Genomic DNA, 19,088 nt, shown 5'->3' on the forward strand with positions numbered 1-19,088 from the left:
AAATCATGTCTCAAAGGGACGTAAATACATAGTATCTACTACCTCAGGAAACACAGGAAGTCTGCAATTCTTTCTGAAGCATAGGTATAAAGACCTGTTCCTACTAATGTGGTGGCAGAACAGTTTGGAGAATGAGAACAAGAATAAGTTTTAACATTTTTTGAAGAAATGGAACCATTACCCAAACTCTTTATTCAAATACTTCTTATACATTCAGACTTTTTCTAAATGCACTATTAGTAAACACAGAAATAAGTGTAGGAGTAAGCACATATATAAACTACTCTGTGTATTTCTTTGATGACTACAGCTAACCCTGAAGCCACTGAAATTCTGCTGATTACAAGACACATGTCCACATTTTAACAAAACTGAAATACCAGGAAGCAAATCCATGCCATAGTGATTCATGTTTCTGACTCTGTCTAGTTGCTCAGTGCTGTCTGCTTCTACATTATTTGAAACCTCAAATATCCAAACAGCTTTCCCAATATCCACATATAAAATTTCACAAAAATGAAGCCATTTCCTTTCATGTGTGAATCAACCTGTACATTGCATAATATCTAGTGCAAATTAACAGAGAGATGAATAGCTTACTAAAAATAAACAAACAAAAAAATCTTTTTCATATGCCTAAGTATGAATATCCATTACTAAGTCAAACAGAACTCCAACTGATTGAAAACGTACACTGTTCAAAGACTTGGTCAAATTTGCCATGACAGAGTAAGGCAGGAACTTCCTCCACGGCTAGTTTTTTCCAGACTTGTTCATGAGAAGGCTTTCCTTAACTACCTCAAAAGTGTTTGGTACTTTGAGAAGCTGAGGTGACCAAAGCATGCATGCAACTTGACTTCTTGAATAGTTCCTGCCTTCCTACAGATAGCCATACTTTCATGTAAATATCACACTCTGCAATTACACAACTTCTTAAAACAACATTTTTGGCAGAAATGTCATGACATTTATCTGGAATTTCTAAGCCCACTAGACCACAGAGCCTTCTCGCCAACTATTATCTAAAATTGCTCTTTTAAATGCATACACCAGTAGAAATTCTTTGCATTCAGCAGGTGCTTCTGGGCATTAAGAACTTTGGTAGAAAAGTGGCTACTTATCTAGAAACATAAATACGGAATTGGGCAAGCAGGATGAGATAATTAGTTCTTTCAGAGCTTAAGTCTTGACAGTTTTAGGACGTCTGTTTTCATATGAAAAAACCTCAGAGCAGTTAGCATACTTGAACAAACAGCCCCTCTTTGATGCTAGCAGGGGACTATCTCCAATGAAGCTTTCAAGTTGATTACTTACTTTCTGTACTAGCCTGACCAAACTAGAACCTACAGATATTTTCAAAATCCATCCTTATACAGAGGGTTTTGACTGTGCAAATCCAATGTTGTTTAGCACAGACGTTTTATCAACTAACTCACAATTATTCATTTATTACTATTATATATTAATTATGAAATTTATTAATTAACAGCAAACTTTGGTATGTTTTACATCGGAATTTTTTATGCACAAACTGACTGTAACAGAAAGCTATCCTCAGTATATGTGGACCCTTCAAGAACTGCACAGCAAAACAACAGTGTCCAAGGACAGGGAGGGCAATCAGTACTGCTCTGCCAACAACAGTGCAATAGTTGGCATTATGATATTTCCCTCAAAGCAAACAAGCTATTGAAATTTGTTTTGTTTTGGATCCCCAGTACAAAATTAATTGCTTGGGACAGTTTATCTATCTCTTAAGCCAAGCCTGCATGGGGACATTGAGAATGTTAAGGCAAATCAACTAAAGGTTTGACACCAATGTGCACACATTTAATTGTCTTGAAGCTGTGAGTAGATGCTCTAATTCAACAGCAAAGCTCCCTGTAGCTCCTTATTCAGTTAAACTAGATTGGTCTAAGACTAATTTACTCCTGAATTAAAGCAGTCCCCCAAGGACTCAGCACAACTCATTTTTGCATACTAACTTCATGCACTTAACCAATTTGCCTCAGCTCTTCCTGAGCTCCCCAAGCCTTACGGAGTTTTCAGCCCACAGCTGAAGGGAGCTTGGCTACTTCATCTCCAATGCTGGGAACACCAAACTGAGTGTTTTCCTCAACACGGCTCTTCCAGAAAACAGAAAAAACTACCCAAATTTAAAGAGAAATTCCTTGCATTGCTTGGCTGCTTCCTGTTCTAAGGTGACAATTCACTGGATTCATTCGGAGTCTATAATTACTTTGTTCCTCTACTCTCAGTCTTCAACTTTATGGAAACCATTTCTTGAAACCGGCATGTTCACACAAATACAAAAAAACCCAGAAACAGGCAATGAAAATAATGCAGGTGCACACTAATTCCAAAGTGGGATTTGAACTGTCACATCACCTTCTTCAGAGGCTTCAAATTGTGTTGATGCCATGATCTACTGACACTGGTTTTGTTCCTCATGATTTGGAAATCATATCACTATGTTCTACTGTTTCTCATCACAACCACTGCTGTGATACCTTAGAACTCTCTAGGAATGAATCATATCCCATTAATTCAATACTATTTCAGTTCAATACTCTTTCAGTTCAATACTAATCCTAAACTGGGGTTGATATTTCTCAAAATATTCTAAAAAAATTACTTACAGAAAGGATAAATTATTTTTAAAACAAATTAGTTGCTTTCCTACTGTGAGAGCTCAGACTGCCATTTTATTTAGGTCAAAATGTAAAGCACTTCTCAGACTACAAGCACTTAGGAGAAGTAAAGATGTTCTTCTTCCATCCAGAGTCATTAAAACTTAACCTGGATGGTGGCAGTAGTTGGGGAATACTTTGTTTTGGCCTTACTGCATGGATGTACACGTTTCAGTCATGCTTTGAGTGTACCCACACAGACACACTTGTGCACGCACATTTACAGACAATATCCCAAGGCACCTCATAAAAGTAAGGTCGTGAAATGAGCTATCAGAATGACAAACAGTGTTAGAGGCCCAACTGTACAGCAGCTAGCTGAAAGGGGTGTTTAGAAAAATAAACAAATATACATAATGCCTGCCGTTTCCTTTCCCCAAAATAAATTCATTCATTATAAACGAACATCATCATCTTCAGAGACTTCAAATCCTATCAAAGATGTATTTACTGACACTGGTTTTTGTTCAGCGTGATTTGGAAATTGCAATCTTATCATCATGCTCTAACATTTCTCATCACGACCATTGGTGCAGTACCCCAGCACCTTCTGGAAATTAACCATATTCCATGGATTCAATCATAAATCTAACACTTTAAAACACCACTCAAGCCATGCACCACCAGAATCCAGTGGGTAGTAGGCAACATGGGATGCACTGGAACATGGACTGTTCAAATCTGCACATTCAATTCTAGATGTTTTTAAAACAAAGTATCTAGCCTCTCAGTGTCAATTAAAAAAAAAACTTCCCAATCCCAAAGGGATTAATAACAAAAATAAGTATGCAAATGGAAGTGAAGCCCTCTGGACAATATTTTCATTGATTTGCTGGAGAGAAGGACCCCTAGTGTCCAGCTGGATTTTAGCCAGCCTGGAGTCTGGTGACTACACAGCATCCAAGATGAAAAAACATCCTAGCTTGTAAAATATTTCCTGCAAACACTTTCCCATCCTTCTTATTTGGAAATTGACTGATGATAGGAAAAAAAAATACAGTTCTGCTTTCCTAAACTAATTATTTCAAAATATAATCAAGGTATCATGTGATCACCTGGACTCTGAGGATTCATCATTACTGATGAACAGGAATATGCCTTGGCACAATAGTTTCAGTGGTTGATTATGCACTGCAGACACCTATAGATAAACATCTCTATTTGTAAAAAATGAGCACTGTCTCTGAGAGCAAATGCTGATGAGGCTTTAAAAGCAGCATCAAAAAATGTAATGCTAGAAGGATGAGGCTGCCCAGCCCTGTCATGTAGTAGCTTTGCTTTCTAAGGGGGGGAAAAATCTGCAGAATTCCTTATGATCAGGGGTTTACTCATTGATTTGGATAATCATTCAAATGGCTAAACAGACCTCTAATTTGAAAATAAAAACCGATTGATGCAATCACAAACAAGTTCTGAAATTGTGATTTATAAAAAAGAGGGGAAATCTTGTTCTAAGCCAAAACACACACACAGTTACCTTTTTCTAATCAGAGCATTCATTTCTCCTCATTATGATCTCACAAGCACATTAAAATCTTATTAACATTAATTACTTCTGAGCGTCTATGCATGAGCAGCGACAGGCTTGCGTGCGCGCGCGCGTGTGTGTATGTGTGTGTGTCTCTGGATCATATCTACATTTATATACCTTGCTGCACTTTGCTTATAAAACATGTGAAAATATTGCTGCTAACACCAATTAGCTAATTTCACACACACAGATAGTAAGCTGCTGTCTCGCTGCACAGCTTATTATAGACCAGCAGACAGATGGACAGACAAACAGACGCAAAAAGCATCACGGCTCCTCCTAAATGCAAGATCTAAAATGCCTGGCACCCCCAGGAGTGCGAGTTTCATCCTCATAAGTCTGAGGGAACGAAATGACAAAAATAATAAAAAAATAATAATAAAAAAATAGGAGACAGCCAAATATCCCATTTTCTACACAGATGGGTTCAATGATGAAGTGATAGAGACAAAGAAAAAACTGGCAGGCAGACAAGCAGCAGGCGCACAGAGAGATAGACAGAGACAGATAAACAAAGCAAAAGAGAAAGAGATGAAAGCATATTCATCCATGTGAAATTGGGCTAGGCAATTGTAACTTCAGCCCACCAAAAAGGTAAGGAAAAAATGGCAGAGGCAAGAGTCACCGTAAGCATGACTTCACATGTAAAACCCTGACACTTTACAAAACTGTTTATGGATTCTATTTACACTGAGCCCCCTAAAAGCAGTGGTGCTGCTGGTGACACTCAGCTCCACCACAAACTCCAGAACAAACACAGGAATCTACATCTACATGCGACTATGGAACCATGCCTTCCTCTTCTTCTTCACGCTTTGTTTCCATCTAACTTAGATTCACCTACTTCTAAATCTCGTCCTCCTGAACCCTTCTCTCTGTCAGGGGTTAAGATACAGACAACATCAGCATCGCTCATGTTGTTTGTATCTTTGTGCCAAAGCCATGTTTATTCATCACTGGGGAATCAGCCTCTCAACTGGGTCCTTTGCAGAACCCAGGCAGACACTTGCTGGTCCTTTTCCTCTCTAACCAAATACCCATCTCTGCTCATCTTCTGCAACTCTGAAAATTATTGCAACCCTGAACTGGAATTAAAACTTTCATTGACATCAGTAGGATACAAGGCTTAGAACTGTCAAATCTTGCCTTTCAGCCCTACTACCCTTTCTTCCACTTGTGTATTCTTCCACTGATGACATCATCAGGCAAAACACTATAAAGAGGGAAATTATTAAAGCCAAGGAAGATGGTTTCCTTATTGGGAAATTTTTTGAAATGAACATATCTTAATTTCTCATGGTAACATATGTGTTTGCATTTTCCGCTCACTCCTCTCAGATCAAGAGAAGTTAAATATGGCAATAATTACTGTGTTATCCCCAGCCTTTTTTACCTAAAGGTTTTGGAGCATTTCACAAGCTGTTCACAAAACTTCAAGGCATGCGGAAGGATCTCCCATCACTTTAGTTCACTGCTAGGGAACAGAAGAGCAGAGGTGAAGTACCCAGATCAGTACGAAAGTCTACAGCAGAAACAAAACATCCTCTTTACATTTTTCATATCTTCTCTTCTTGTACATGTCATATCTAAGGTCATTAAAAACAGTACGTGAATTACAAAAAAAATAAATTCAGTCCCTGAAGATTGTACTCAGGATCCTTGGTTTGTACTTATTTCACTCATGACCTTCTCCTAATGCTGCTTATCTAGAAGAACCTACTCCCATATAAACCCAGCACAGCTGCTGAGAAAACTACCATGAATTCGGTCAAGGAAGTTTGGGACATACTGAGTGTTTTCCAAACATCCAAATCAACTATGGTGCATTTTCAGTAAAGCCGATGATTCCAACAAGTTTTGGAGCTCCTGAGCATGGGCATTATTACAGTTGTTGTCTTGCACACGAGTGGTAAGCTTGGTGCACCTTGCCTGAATTCTGCCCAGCTTGGTTTTACTGTGCTGTGCACACAGAGCAGATCTTACTACACTGCAGAGGACGAACAATGGCATATGGCCCCTTCTGCCACAAGGAGCTGAGGCAGAAAACAAGGAAGCAAATTGAACACCACTCCATTTGCTTGGCTCACTGTGCTTCTTTTGTTAAGGTTAAATATACAGGCATTCAGAATAAGGATATAGAAAAGTAAAAGCTTTATAAAACAAACAAAGAGCAATAAAGATTTGAAGCTTTAGAGTTTTATGCATATGATAAAGTAGGCTTTTTCCTGCATATTTCCTAAAAAATAGAGTATAGACCATTAACATTTCTCTCAAATCATGCAGTATTACTCCCTCTGAGAGGAAGCAAGATTCTCTGTGACAAGGCAAGGAGCCTCAATAGCTCTGGTTAAGAGAGGTTTACCCAGAAGTTCAGCTCATTTGCTCAGGCTTTCCAGAAAGTCTGGAGAAATCTGTGGCCTGTCATTCTTCCAGTGTGCTCCCACCTCACTGATCTTTAGGCACATTGAAACTTAGGAAAACAGGACAGCCAAGCAGAATTTCCCCTTAAACACATCGGGGATCCCCATCAAAAACCAAGGAAGGGCCACAAAAAGATGTGAATTCAATGAAATGGTTAAAAAGTATCCTCTAGATTTGCTGACTTAATGACCACATAGTGGTTGACTCTTTAACCCATCTTTCCCCCAAACCCATATAGATACATAAGGGTTCATGGCATCAAAAAGGAAAAACTGTGTATCCTATAAAGCACTTCTTTGGCAGTTTTGAAGACTACATACATCCTAATTAAATATGGTAAACGTTGTGCCTCAGTAAGTTAAAAACCAAATCCAGAAACTGATTTATTAAAGTAAATGCATAACACTGAAGGTGTTTAATGACAGAAGAAAGCTAACAGTTTTTATTACAACAACAGCATTTAGAGAATACTGCGCAGTAGGGAGCCATTGCAGAATATCCCTGTGTCTGAATTTTGCATGCAAAGTGAACACAAGTATCTTCAAGACTAAGAGGACTCAAATACAATTGACTTGAGCATCTCTCAAAGGACCAGTGCTTATCAGGAGAATGAATCTGAGATACCATTCAATCTAATAAAAAGGTCATATATGTGTGAAAGGGGAACATCCTCCCCCTTACTTAGGGGATGTAGAGAGGGGAAAGACATTTACAGCCTTTCTTGTACAAAGAAGCTTGACTTGCCTTTCTCAGGTGGGAATTGTCTCAGTAAACCTGGTCTCCATCTACTCATCTACTTTGCGAAAGTTACTGTGTTGTGTCTGCCAAAAGTTCCAGCAGGCTGAGACAGTATGAGAGTACTTAAGAAGCGCACTTGGCATCCAGACCAGACCAGCCTCAAGATCCAAACCCCTTTGTGTCCTTTTGGAGGTTAAATAAGACAAGGTTTTACTGACTCCATCCTGGCTCTTATAAGCTTCTTGGGGATTACTGAAATTGGAAATTGCATATGAAAAAGCTGGTTCATCCACTTTTTAGGAGATACATTCATCCAATTTGCCCTTCGACTCCTGAAATGTGAGACATGTCTGAGGAGTGTTCTTTGTTACAGTCTCACAAATAAATCTAGTGATGGTGAATCCATATGTCTCTGATAAAGGCAAAACCTTATTGTGCATTCCAGCTTTTTCTTTTGTAAACATACTACACTAGATGAATTTGGCTCTCAAGGAAGAAAGTATTAATTGTGCTGGCTAATAAATCTTTCTGTTGCTGTCCTTCCAATCTGGTCTTCTAAGCATCAACAGACATTAAAACTGGCTCTTGGGGAGTGAAAAAATATCAGAGAGTGGTACAAACCCAAAACTTGTTTGCAAGTTTTCAAGAACTGAGATCTCAAGATCTTGAGAATCTCATTCTCGAGGAACAAAAAGTTCAATACAGCTATTCCTTGTACAGTTTTCAGGTTGAATATACAAGCAACTCAGCTCCTCCCACTGTTCCTTCTCTGAGAGATGCCTCAGCAGCAACACACTTGTGCTCTGCCGAGATCCAGCACCTGTGGGCTCCTATGGGTTTTGTCCCCAGTGACAAGTTTAAACAGACAAGTAACAATGCTCTTCAAATGCATGTGCCCAAAGGGCCCTTGGGGACTGTTTTGTTCTCTCCACATGGCACTTCTCAGACATTAAGAGCCACTGCAGATATACACACAAGAAGTTCAGGACAACGTAACTATTTGAAGGCACTTTGTCTTTATATGTGATAGGGAGCTCCTGTCTTCTCTTGATGACTATTTAATAGATCAAGCAACACCACTATGTATTTCAGACAGATATAACTTTGCCTTTTGATTATTACTGTACAAAAAGAGGTGGCAGACTGGTCCAGTTTTTGAACATCTACTTATTGGACAAAGCTAACACTGGAGCTCATCAAGATATATCCAGCTAAGAGAAATTCAAGCACAGAAAAACAAAAAAATTTTTGTTACTTTAACTTGGTTAAGAGAGTAATTACAAATAAAAAGCAAACAAAACACCAAAAATGTTTTTTTTTCTTTAAAAAATTCTGCTGTTAAAGACTTTGTTGACCTGTTGGTACATTCGATGTATTTGGCCTCAATATCCAGTTACTGTAGAGTCTTTGTATCTCATTTTGGAAGTAGAAATAAGACTTTAATGGCAAAGAAGTCACATATGTGTTACAATACCCCAGTGGAGCAAAAAAAAAAAAATAAAAAGAAGAAGCCTAACAGTCTTTAACATAGCCAAGAATCATCTGAGCTTCCTTTGTCCATGGAACATGGTCTTTACTTTACCAACTCCCATCTGCATGTACAATACACTGAGGAAGGAAGAAAGAAAGGCCTCACTTCCTTCTTCTCTCTATGCCTCAATTGTTTCTGATTAAAAAATGGAAATAATAATGTTGATTCAGCTACTGAAATTAGGCAAAACTAAATTAGCTACTTTCATTAAACACTGTAAAATATTTGAATAAGTTTCTTCAGAAATGCAAAATGCTATTTTATCCATATCAGCAGCTATCTGTGGCTAAACTGTCCTAGAACCTTTTGTGAGCATTCTCTCCTCCCACTGAACTCAGCTGATAATTGTTCTTTGTTTTGAAGGACATGTGTAACTCCTTTATCTAAAAAAGCCTGGGAAAGACTTAGACAGAACTGGCACCTCACTTTTTTGGTTAATGAGAACAAAACAAACCAAAACAGAAACAATGACAAAAAGAAATCACACAGGGTCCCAGGATTAAACCTTTGCAGATGAAAAAAAAAGCATCATTTTGAATGCTAAATTCTTTGTGGCCTTTGCCTGAGCATTACAAGAATAATCACCAACACCTCGTAAAAGCAAGCCATTTCATCAAGTGCATAAGCTGAGATTTCAAAGAGAGATCTGGAAGAATCTTATTAATACACCTATGTAAGCTGCCACAAGGAAGACAGTATCTAACACAGCAGAAATGAGGTCAAATGCAGCAGCACTGTCCTAAAGAAAACTGTCTCTTGGTCACAAATCACTTGTGGAGTACCATGCATCATCTTTAGTGCTTCAGACACATGCCAGCTGCAGCCAGTAGGGAGAAACACAAAGCTAAATTCAGCTCTTGGTTCAAGGCTGGTTCTTCTAAATTTCATGGAATTGGTCCACTTTTATAAAAATGTAACATAGGGCAAAATACGACCCATAAATATTTTAACAGCTACACAGACATTCAGAAATTTCACGTCAAACCTCTTATCCTATGAGTACAGTCCTCTGAAGAGGATTACTGTATGATGATTATTCCAGACCACTGCTCTTAAGGAAAAAGGAAAGAGCTGTAGCCTTGTCCCACTCCTCTCTGGTCTTACTCATACAGAACCCTGCTGCTAAAATTTTCTCCCTCTCTTGCCAATGGGACCTAAGTTAGCCCTTCTTTCTGCATGACGTTCAGACTTTTTGTCCTCATTTTCTTTGAACAGCTCTGCCCCCTGCCTGCGTCTCAGCTTTTATTTCTTCCTGCTGCTCACATTTTTCACAAACCTCCTTCCTAAATGCTCCATTTGTATCCTTCTACCACACTGAAGCCAATGTTCCATAGTAACATTACTCCAGACTCTAGTAACTCTTTAAAACAGCCTACAGTCTGTGCTCCTGCACAAGCAAATTTCCCCAAGAAACTCCAGAAAAGTTCATTTTAGCTCACTTCCTTTTGCTTTCAACCTTTTTTTACCTGCAAAAGGTATAGAATGAAAATCAAGTAAATTCTGGTAGCAGAATAAATTATCACAGGGCTGGATATGGATGTGATCTAGCAAGAGGGTTCTCACTCCAGCATAGAGACAGTTTTAACTGAGATAAATCAACTATTAATAGGAGTTTGGTCAAGACAACCTAGGGCTGAATGCTGTGAAATTACATGGCTCAAAAAACACATGCTAAATTCACCTGAGATAAAACACAATACAGCCCGCATGAGAAGGGCAGAACAGTTTTACTGTCATCTAAACTACCTAAGTAAACATTAGCTCTTAACCTCCATGTGGCAAAAAATCTTTCCAAAAAGAAAACAAAAGCCCAACCAAAACCCAAACCCCAAGACTTCAGGTGTCAGTTCTAGTCTGACATGCCAGGGAAAGACCACAAGTATTCAAAAACTTCATGGGTAGTCTAAAGGTAAGCCATTGGAGTAAAGAAAGATTTGCAATGCACTTTAGGGTGATAACAAGGCACAAACTCAAGAGGAAAGGATAAAACTTCCTAGTACAGCTATAGCTAACACCTTTCTATCTGCTTTCAGAACCTGATAAACATCATTATCTCTGTCCTGAAGAAAGGTTACTGAGATACTAGGAAAGGAAGTGACTGGTTGAAAATAACACAGAAAACTAGAAACAAACTGTGAATCCTGCTTCCCTAATGCACAGCTTATCCTCACCAGTACCTTGCATACACTAGTGACTGCACTGCAATCTGATTAAAACTTGTGATACTGCACTATGATTTTGTGATTACAAAAATATTTAAGATCCCTGTAAACACATTAGGAAAAAAAAAATTGTCTACCAAAGTATTAAGAAAGGCTTGGATTGGGATCTAGTCCCCTGTAAAAAGGGACACAGAGACTAGCAGAAAAAGCAAGTTAATTCGAGAATCCAGAAATGCCCAGCACTAGAGAAAAATAACTGAGCTTTCTCTTGTCTGACACAAACTTGAGCACAGCTGACTGTACTGCAGAAGCACAACTGGCTTTTAATCTCATTCAGGAGCAGCTGCTTTCATAGCAGTGAAATGTTTCAGGAAGAGCCCGACTGACTTAGTGGATAAATGACTTGAGGTGAGTATAGCCAAGAAGGAACCAGCTCTTTTAGGACATATCACCATCTTAAAAACATTTTTCTATCCAATTGGAGCAAGGTTTGAAGTTTTCCAAACTTGGCCGTGGCTTGGAGAGGAAAATAAAAGCAGCTTTTTCATGAAATGCTGGAAATTACAAAACAGAGGCTTGGATTTCAAATGGTCCGCCAGGACAGGCTGGGCCTTCATGTCACTTCTAATCACTTGTATTAGTTTAGCACCAGCAAAAGGTGCCAGATTGGTAGCTCCAGGCACTGTACTCTCTATTTATCCCCAGAGCAGGTACAGCAGGATGGCAGGCTATCACAGAGATGCCAAACCCTACTACAATTCCTCCCATCCAGGGAGCTGGTGAGAGGGGGTGATGAGGTCTCAGTGCTGTGACTGCCCATACAGGGGCCAGTACCCTGCACTACGTTTCAGAAGGATTGGATCCCAAACTGCAGGGCCTGTGAAAGGTAAATAAAGGAGCATTGGTCTACAAGTATTCTCCAAGACGCTGAGACACAAGGACCAGGGATCCTTTTCTTTGCATTGCATTCTAGAGGTCTCAAAATGAATGAATACTTGAGAGAGCGACGAGGCCAGAGAGAGTCAACATACTGAGTACAAATGAGATTTATACGTGGCTTGAGTCACTCCAGACAGTTAGCTACCCACTAGGCTGTTTGGTTTATTGTCCCTACTGGATAAAGATTTAATAAGCAGTCACCTAGATGGGAAACACGAGACTTGCGGAGAGGAAACTTTTCATTACTCTACACAAAAAACTTGAGACCAGTCCTGCAACAGCTCTGCACAGCTGATTCCCACTGGTGTGTCAACGGCTGCAAGATGAAGCTTTTTTTCATGACAGTCCACATAGGCAGAAAAATATGGGAAACACAGGACCATCTTTTATTGAATAATTACTATGTCAGAAATCTTCCACACATTCAAAATATTCTATGGAAATTAATACAGCTTTTTTCAGTTTTTCATCTCTTCAGTACTCAATCTTACCCAGGACTCAGACATTTTTTCATAGCGTAAAAGTGCAAAATGCAGGATTTAAAAAACTTATCTACTGGGGAAATATGCTGTGTAGGGAATGTATTAAACAATTCAGTCTATGTTTGGAAAAGAAATACAGATTCATCACAACGAGGAAGGATGTTCAAGAGTATCCTGAAAAAACAGCCGGTATTGAAGCCAAAGGACAGGATGAAGTGGGCACAACAGTATAAAGCTGACAAGCAGATTTAACTGACAGTGACAGAAAGAACTGGAAGCTGCCAAAGCCTAAGCTACATTAGGGCTTCTTCAGATACTACACACACTAAAATTGAAACTAAATGCATCAATGAGAACATTTGATAAAACACCTTCAGATGGGAAAAATCCTAGAAGCAGCCACAGTAAAACAGAAAATACAAACTTTGGGAAATCATAGGAAAAGGAACACCTATCAAATCTAAGACTGGGGGGAAAGAAGGCTGAATTACAGATTGAACATTTCATGACCTCTCAGCAATCATGCCTGGTATCCAAGGCTTTAACACTCTTCATCAGAAGACTTCTTTTGCTGTTACTACCGCTCGTTGCAAGAGAGCTCAAAGCCATTCATTTGGCACAATTTTTGCCAGGCAGTGTCCCAGAGGGTGTGGCCTGGCCTCCTGGGAATAGCATTTGTTAGTTTTAGAGAACCAGCAGAGGGAGCACATCAGCAATTAAACATGGTTTTCTTGTGTTTGTGCCTAAACAATGAAATTTTTTGGTTGGCTTTTTTGTTGTTGTTTTGTTTTTATTCTCAGCATTCCTCTGTCACTAACGCCTGTGACTCACTTAGCTCTCAGATTGCTGGGAGTTTAGGAGTCAGAGCCATGGAGAATATCAGGCTCTACATCCAACCCACATAAAATGACAGGGGACACTAGCTTTTACCTAGTTGTCTTTCTTCACTTTCTCCCCATGTCAACCTCCATCTTACACATTCCTGACATCCTGCCCATGAAATCTTGTACAGCCACATGACAATTACTTTCACATTCCTGCACTGTGACCAGTAACTTTTTAGTCAGAAAGAGAGGCATATGGATCTCTAGGGAGGAAATAAAAATCAATAATTAACTTTCAGTCAGCTGAAAGGACAACTCTGAAGTCCACAACACATCTTTCCTAGTCCTACTTTTGTATCCCCAAGGGATTCATCACACAGCTATTGATGATCTTAGAAATAAGATATTAGAAAGCATGTCTTTTAGTTGAGAAGGAATAAAAGAAAATTAGTAATTCCCATTCTGTATTTACCTACAAAACAAATGACACACTATATCTGCTTGCATTTTTAGCTCTACCATAACCCCAAGATAAATTCACTCTAAAAGTGCAACATTAAGAGGTCACCTGTGGGTGTAACTTACAGAGTGGCACCATGTCTGTCCTGCAAATGATTTCCCATAGTTGCTCTGCAGAGGGGGTTGGAAGCACTGCCTATTCAGGTTTCTTTTCTTCTTTGCTATAGTTACCAACTGTAACTGTAGTTTTAATTCAGACTTTCATAACCATAGTTTGATAGTAGCTGAACGATTCTGGAAAATCCTACAGGTTCTGGCTCACCTCTGGTACTGTCATTTACACTTGTGAAAACTGGACATAAAATGCTGCCTAGTGATCTGTGTCCACCCACTGCAGAAAAGCACAAGGAAAGAACTACAACACAAGGAATTTGAAGAAGGAAGTCCTACAGACACTGCCAGGGTTTGATTAGGTAGGACTAGTTTGTGTTAGAGTCCCTGTCTGCCATGAAAGATCTTGAGCAGCAGTGCCTGAGAACAGCAAGTACAGCACAAGCTACAAATCCACCCTCCATGAGGCTGGTGGGGCAGGTTGTCACTGATGGGATGAGGCTATTCTTGGCATGAAAGGATTTTAGCCTCTGTTCTGGAATAGTCCATGGCCTTTCCTCCCATAGTGCCACCGACTGCCAACTCAGTCAGCAGCTCCCTTCTCTGAGAGGTGAACATCTGCCCCCTTAAACATCCTGGGACCCTCCACACTCATTTCACCAAAGCCAACAGCCAGCTGTGAGAAGAACTGTGTTGTTTTTCTTTTTCTTTAAAGACAGCTTTATCCCATTAGTCCAATTTCCCATTCCTCTATTCTAGCTACCTCAAGATACAGTCTTCCCTGCACGGGGCAAAAGATGAACTTCTTTCCTCTTGCAAACCTCAGGGATGTGTAGCAACCTGCCCCGCAGCACCGGCAGCCCTGGCTGCCCCAGCTGCTAAGGAAGAGGAGGTGGCACATGGCCCTGTGCCTCTGATGACCATTTTACAAGACCCATCTGCAAACAGAACTCCGGCTAGCGCTGGGCAGTCAAAATGCCATCATAGCACACGATCGTGCTGGAGGATTAACTACAGAAGTGTAAGAAAACATGAAAGACATAAGCAGTAGTTATTCTGAAATGCTCCTATTAGAGGAGAACTGAATCTGTGCTGTTAGAACTAAATATTAACTTTTATAATAAATACTAACCAAGAATATAGTCAACACTATCAAAGGAAAAACCACCTGGACAAAAGCCTTTGCCTTTATTTACTCCTCACTGAAAGTTTAATACAGCTGTGAAAATCTCTTCAAGTTAAAACAGTACAGATCTTACAAAAGGATCTCAAAATTTGGTGTATGGTCAAACACTACTTTTCACCAAGAGAAAACTGGCATTGATAAATTATTAAAAAGCCACGTTGTTTTTCACAGTTGATACTGTTTGTTTACTTTCTAAAATTTTCTTGGACCAAACTAACCAGAACAGTGAAGTCCATTTCGCTGTGATTTGCCATCATTTTTCCTCTGCACTACAGTGTGAATGTCAGACCCTTCAGAGGGAACAAGTTATTCTTTAACAGTAACTATTTCCAGTGCATTGTTTCAGTTTAATTAAAAAAAAAAAAAAAAAAAAAAACAAAAAAAAAAACCCCAAAAAAACAACTTTAAGACTTTTATAAAGGATTTGGATTTTCTAAAAGTTTTGTAAAAAAATAAGTAACTTGAAGTTAAATTTCACTCTTTAAATTCCCATTAACATTTATGAATCTCTTTCAGCAGAAGCTCTTTACCATACAGATCGCAGTTTAAAGAAGTCCTATAAAAACAGACTGAAGTGAAAGCAACTGAAATCTATAAGGCCACAGCATGCCATCAATTTCTAAACAGAACTTCTATTCAAATTATTCTGCTTGAAACCTCATATGGTCTGCAAAAATGAGAAAGGTTTTCTTGAAATTATTTAAGTAACAATTTATCTAAGACTGTAATCTCTGTTGTATGGGATTTGTAAGCCATCCCACAGAATTTTCTAACAGGGGACACTATTCCCTATTTACATCAAAGTTTTATATAAATAACATTACAATTTTTTTTAATATTCTGCAGCTGTTTTCCCTTATGAATAAGCTGGGCCTATGAAGAAAATGTGAAAATAGGAAAACTGTGAGTAATATTTATAATAATGATATATTCATCTCAGGAAATTGCTACAACTGTCTTTATCAAAATAAACAAGATGGATATTTTTTCCTCCTTTAAGAGAAAAATAACATCCTCCACTATTAAAAATAATTTGACTTGGTATTAGTTTGGTATTTGTATTTAACTGTCTTATATCCCATTTTTGGTCCTGTTTAAAAAAAAACAACAACAAAACAAAACAAAAAACCAAACAACAAAACAACAAAACGCCAGCACAAAAACATACACACAAAAACCCCAACAGCACTGCTTCTTGTCTCCCAGGAGTGAGAGCGGCACATACACACGCCATTCAGCCCAAAATTGCTCTAGCTACAGGGCATGGCAAGGCATGAAATAACTGCTCCAGAGCACTTCCTCATGTGGGTGTGTTAGATAACTGTCTGCTCCAACACTAAAATAAAGCACAGTGTGACCCAACGAGCAGCGCCAGCCCTGCCCCGCACAGCTGCCCGGACTGCGGGCAGGGGACCCCGAGCACCCCGCGCCACCAAACCTGGCCATACCTCCCTGGCCAACGGGTTTGGCATTCCCCGAGTTCCAGCTACAGCACTGTATGCTGGATTTAAGTTTACTCAAGCATACTTTACCCTTTGCTGCTGTATCCAGATTGCAAATGGACTTTGTGCTATTGAAAGAGCTAAGATTTGTTTTGTTTGGGCTTTTTGTTTGTTTGTTTTTTGGTTTGGTTTCTTTTTTTTTTTTTTTTTTTGATAGAATATAGTTGGGGCTCAAGGAAAATTATATCCTCCTAGTGAAAAAGGTTTTACTATTAGAAAGAAATCTTACCGGATAATGAAAAAATATTTCTGCTCCTGTGACTCTTTCTCTGCTTGAATTCTTCTTGCCTAGAGTTTTCATAAAATCAAGCAGTATCTTGTAGTCATTTTTAAAGCTTTTCAAAATGTTCAGATGAGCCTGGGCTTCTGCTAAAAGTACATGCACAAGGACCTGAGGACAGGTCCATGCGCTCTCCTACAAAAAACCAGGACTGTTGAGGAACATACACCTGCACTGGTGCAGGAGAAAATGACAGGTGCCTGAAAACCCGTCACCCATCCCACCACGAGCAGGATGGCTACAAACACTCATGCTGCCTCACTCCAGGCTGAGCACCACCTAGATGTATCAGCAAATCCACCTTTAAGACCCCTACATATTTTTGATGTAACTTCAGCATCCCCTCTACCACCAATCTGAGTTTCAAAGCCTGAGATTCAAACTTTAGGAGAGGAGAAAAGTACCTTGCTACAGTTAACAGGTCATTTAGAGCAACATACACATTTAAAGTCTATCAACAAAATATTAATTTAAAAGTTTGAATAAAAATAAGGAGGAAAAAATAGTAAACAAGAAATAGCACTCCCCAGCTAAGAAACGTGCCACCAAATTTTGGCACACTGATATATAAAACCTTGAAAAGTTTCACTCATGTTCTGGAAAAGCTGCTAATAAAATGGAGCAAGTAGTTTCTGTAGTTACAGTGCCAGTGAATAGATCTCCTGCTTTGGATTTCAATTAACTTAGTTTGTTCAGCGAGGAGGCACTTCTGTAGAAATGGGGACTCGTAAGTTAAAGGACAGCTAAAAAAAACCACCAAACAACAGCAAAAAAACCTGTTGGCAGCAAAAGTTCTTTCTGGCTGCAAAATAATGGATTTTTAAGAAACATTTCAAAGGATTTGAAGGTTTTGGAGAATCTCCTAGGCAGTCTCAGGTGGGTTAGGAATATTGCATTATGGACTTCTTTGTACTAAAAGGAAGGCCTAATGCATGTTTTGAAGAAGTCCGCCTCTTGCTATTAAATAAATAATTTTCTATTAAAAAAGGTGATTGTTACTGTTCAGAGACCTCCAGTGATCAGCGTCCATTTTATATAATTACTTAGAATTCTCCAGAACACTTTATGTAACTCACTTCCACTATCCCTTCTCTTTTTCCTTTTCTTTTTTCTTTTCTTTTTTCTCTTTTTTTTTTTTGTAACCAGCAGAGTAGTAGTTTTACTCTCCAACAGAAATGACAAGAGCTCAGATAAAAAGACCATTTCAAATGGATCAGTTTAAGCAGTCTTTAGAACCCATGATAAATCTGGGCTCCAAAAACTCGACAATGCTAAATGGGCTATGAAATGCATCACAAATCTCTCCCCAGGAAAAAAAAAAATCAGAGGCAAGCTTCGATGTTTGAAAACATAAATAAGCAGCATAATTGCAGAATGAAAAATGGTAAATAAATAGTTACTATTTCTGGACAAAATGGCTCAATAGATTTCATAATTTGCCACCACTGTAAAAAATATCTATTCCCTTCCCCCCTCCCTTCCCCGTCAGTACACACGGAAACACAAGCATAACCATGCATAAAGTGGGAGGGTGGGGGGCAGCCAAGGATACAAACTCCCTCTTAGAAAGTTTGAATTCTTATTAACCCAGTGATGCCTCCATAATGTTACATTAGATCAGCAACATAAAAGTTAGAATATATGTCTCCTTTCTTGCCAGCAAAGGAAACTGCAAAAACACTAATAATGAAAAATAGATGTTAAAAATATCCAGGAGGAAAAAGTACGTGTACAAAAACCAAAATTAACCCACTCTGCCTCCACACCAAAACAGATAAACAGCAAAACCTCTGAATAAAAATCCTGTCAGGAAGAGTGGAACCTGCTTTCTCTTTTTTTGCTTTTATTTACTGTATGCCAGGCATGGACTTTAAACTTACAGCGTGCATATATATAGAAAACAAAGAACGAGAGTCACCGTTAACCCTGGTCACCGGCATTACAATTAAAAGTCATTGGCAAATACTAATAAAGCCCCATTTAGCAGTAAATAAGGAAAACATGATATATGGACGGACAGATGGAACTGCATAAACAGAAAAGAAAAAGCAGAGAGACCCACAAACATACGGAGAGAGCTGTTTTAAAAGAGTGGAAGATATTGATTTACTTGGAACTAGTGTTGGAAAACAAACGTATTTGTTTCCTTCATGATTAAAAAAAAAGTAATTAAAGTGAATCATAAGGGGGCACACCCTTAAATAAGTCGGGGGGGGGGGGGGCATTTGCAGG

The 19,088-nt window shown here is 39.0% G+C and overlaps 1 protein-coding gene across 14 annotated transcripts in view; it reads right to left on the reverse strand.

The window, feature by feature from the left end:
• ZBTB20 (zinc finger and BTB domain containing 20) overlaps positions 1-19,088 on the reverse strand; it is a 473,219-nt gene that overhangs the window by 424,934 nt on the left and 29,197 nt on the right. Inside the window, exon 1 of one of the 14 annotated variants that reach the window (XM_039717812.1) lies at positions 5,615-5,687. The exons of the other annotated variants lie outside the window; for them this stretch is intronic. The gene's annotated coding sequence lies outside the window, so the exon portion shown is untranslated. Of the gene's footprint in view, positions 1-5,614; positions 5,688-19,088 lie in introns of those variants that run through there. 14 annotated transcript variants of the gene reach the window in all.

The sequence above is a fragment of the Passer montanus genome, unplaced genomic scaffold, assembly GCF_014805655.1.
Source record: "Passer montanus isolate IOZ18808 unplaced genomic scaffold, ASM1480565v1 scaffold39, whole genome shotgun sequence".
Lineage (NCBI taxonomy): Eukaryota > Metazoa > Chordata > Aves > Passeriformes > Passeridae > Passer > Passer montanus.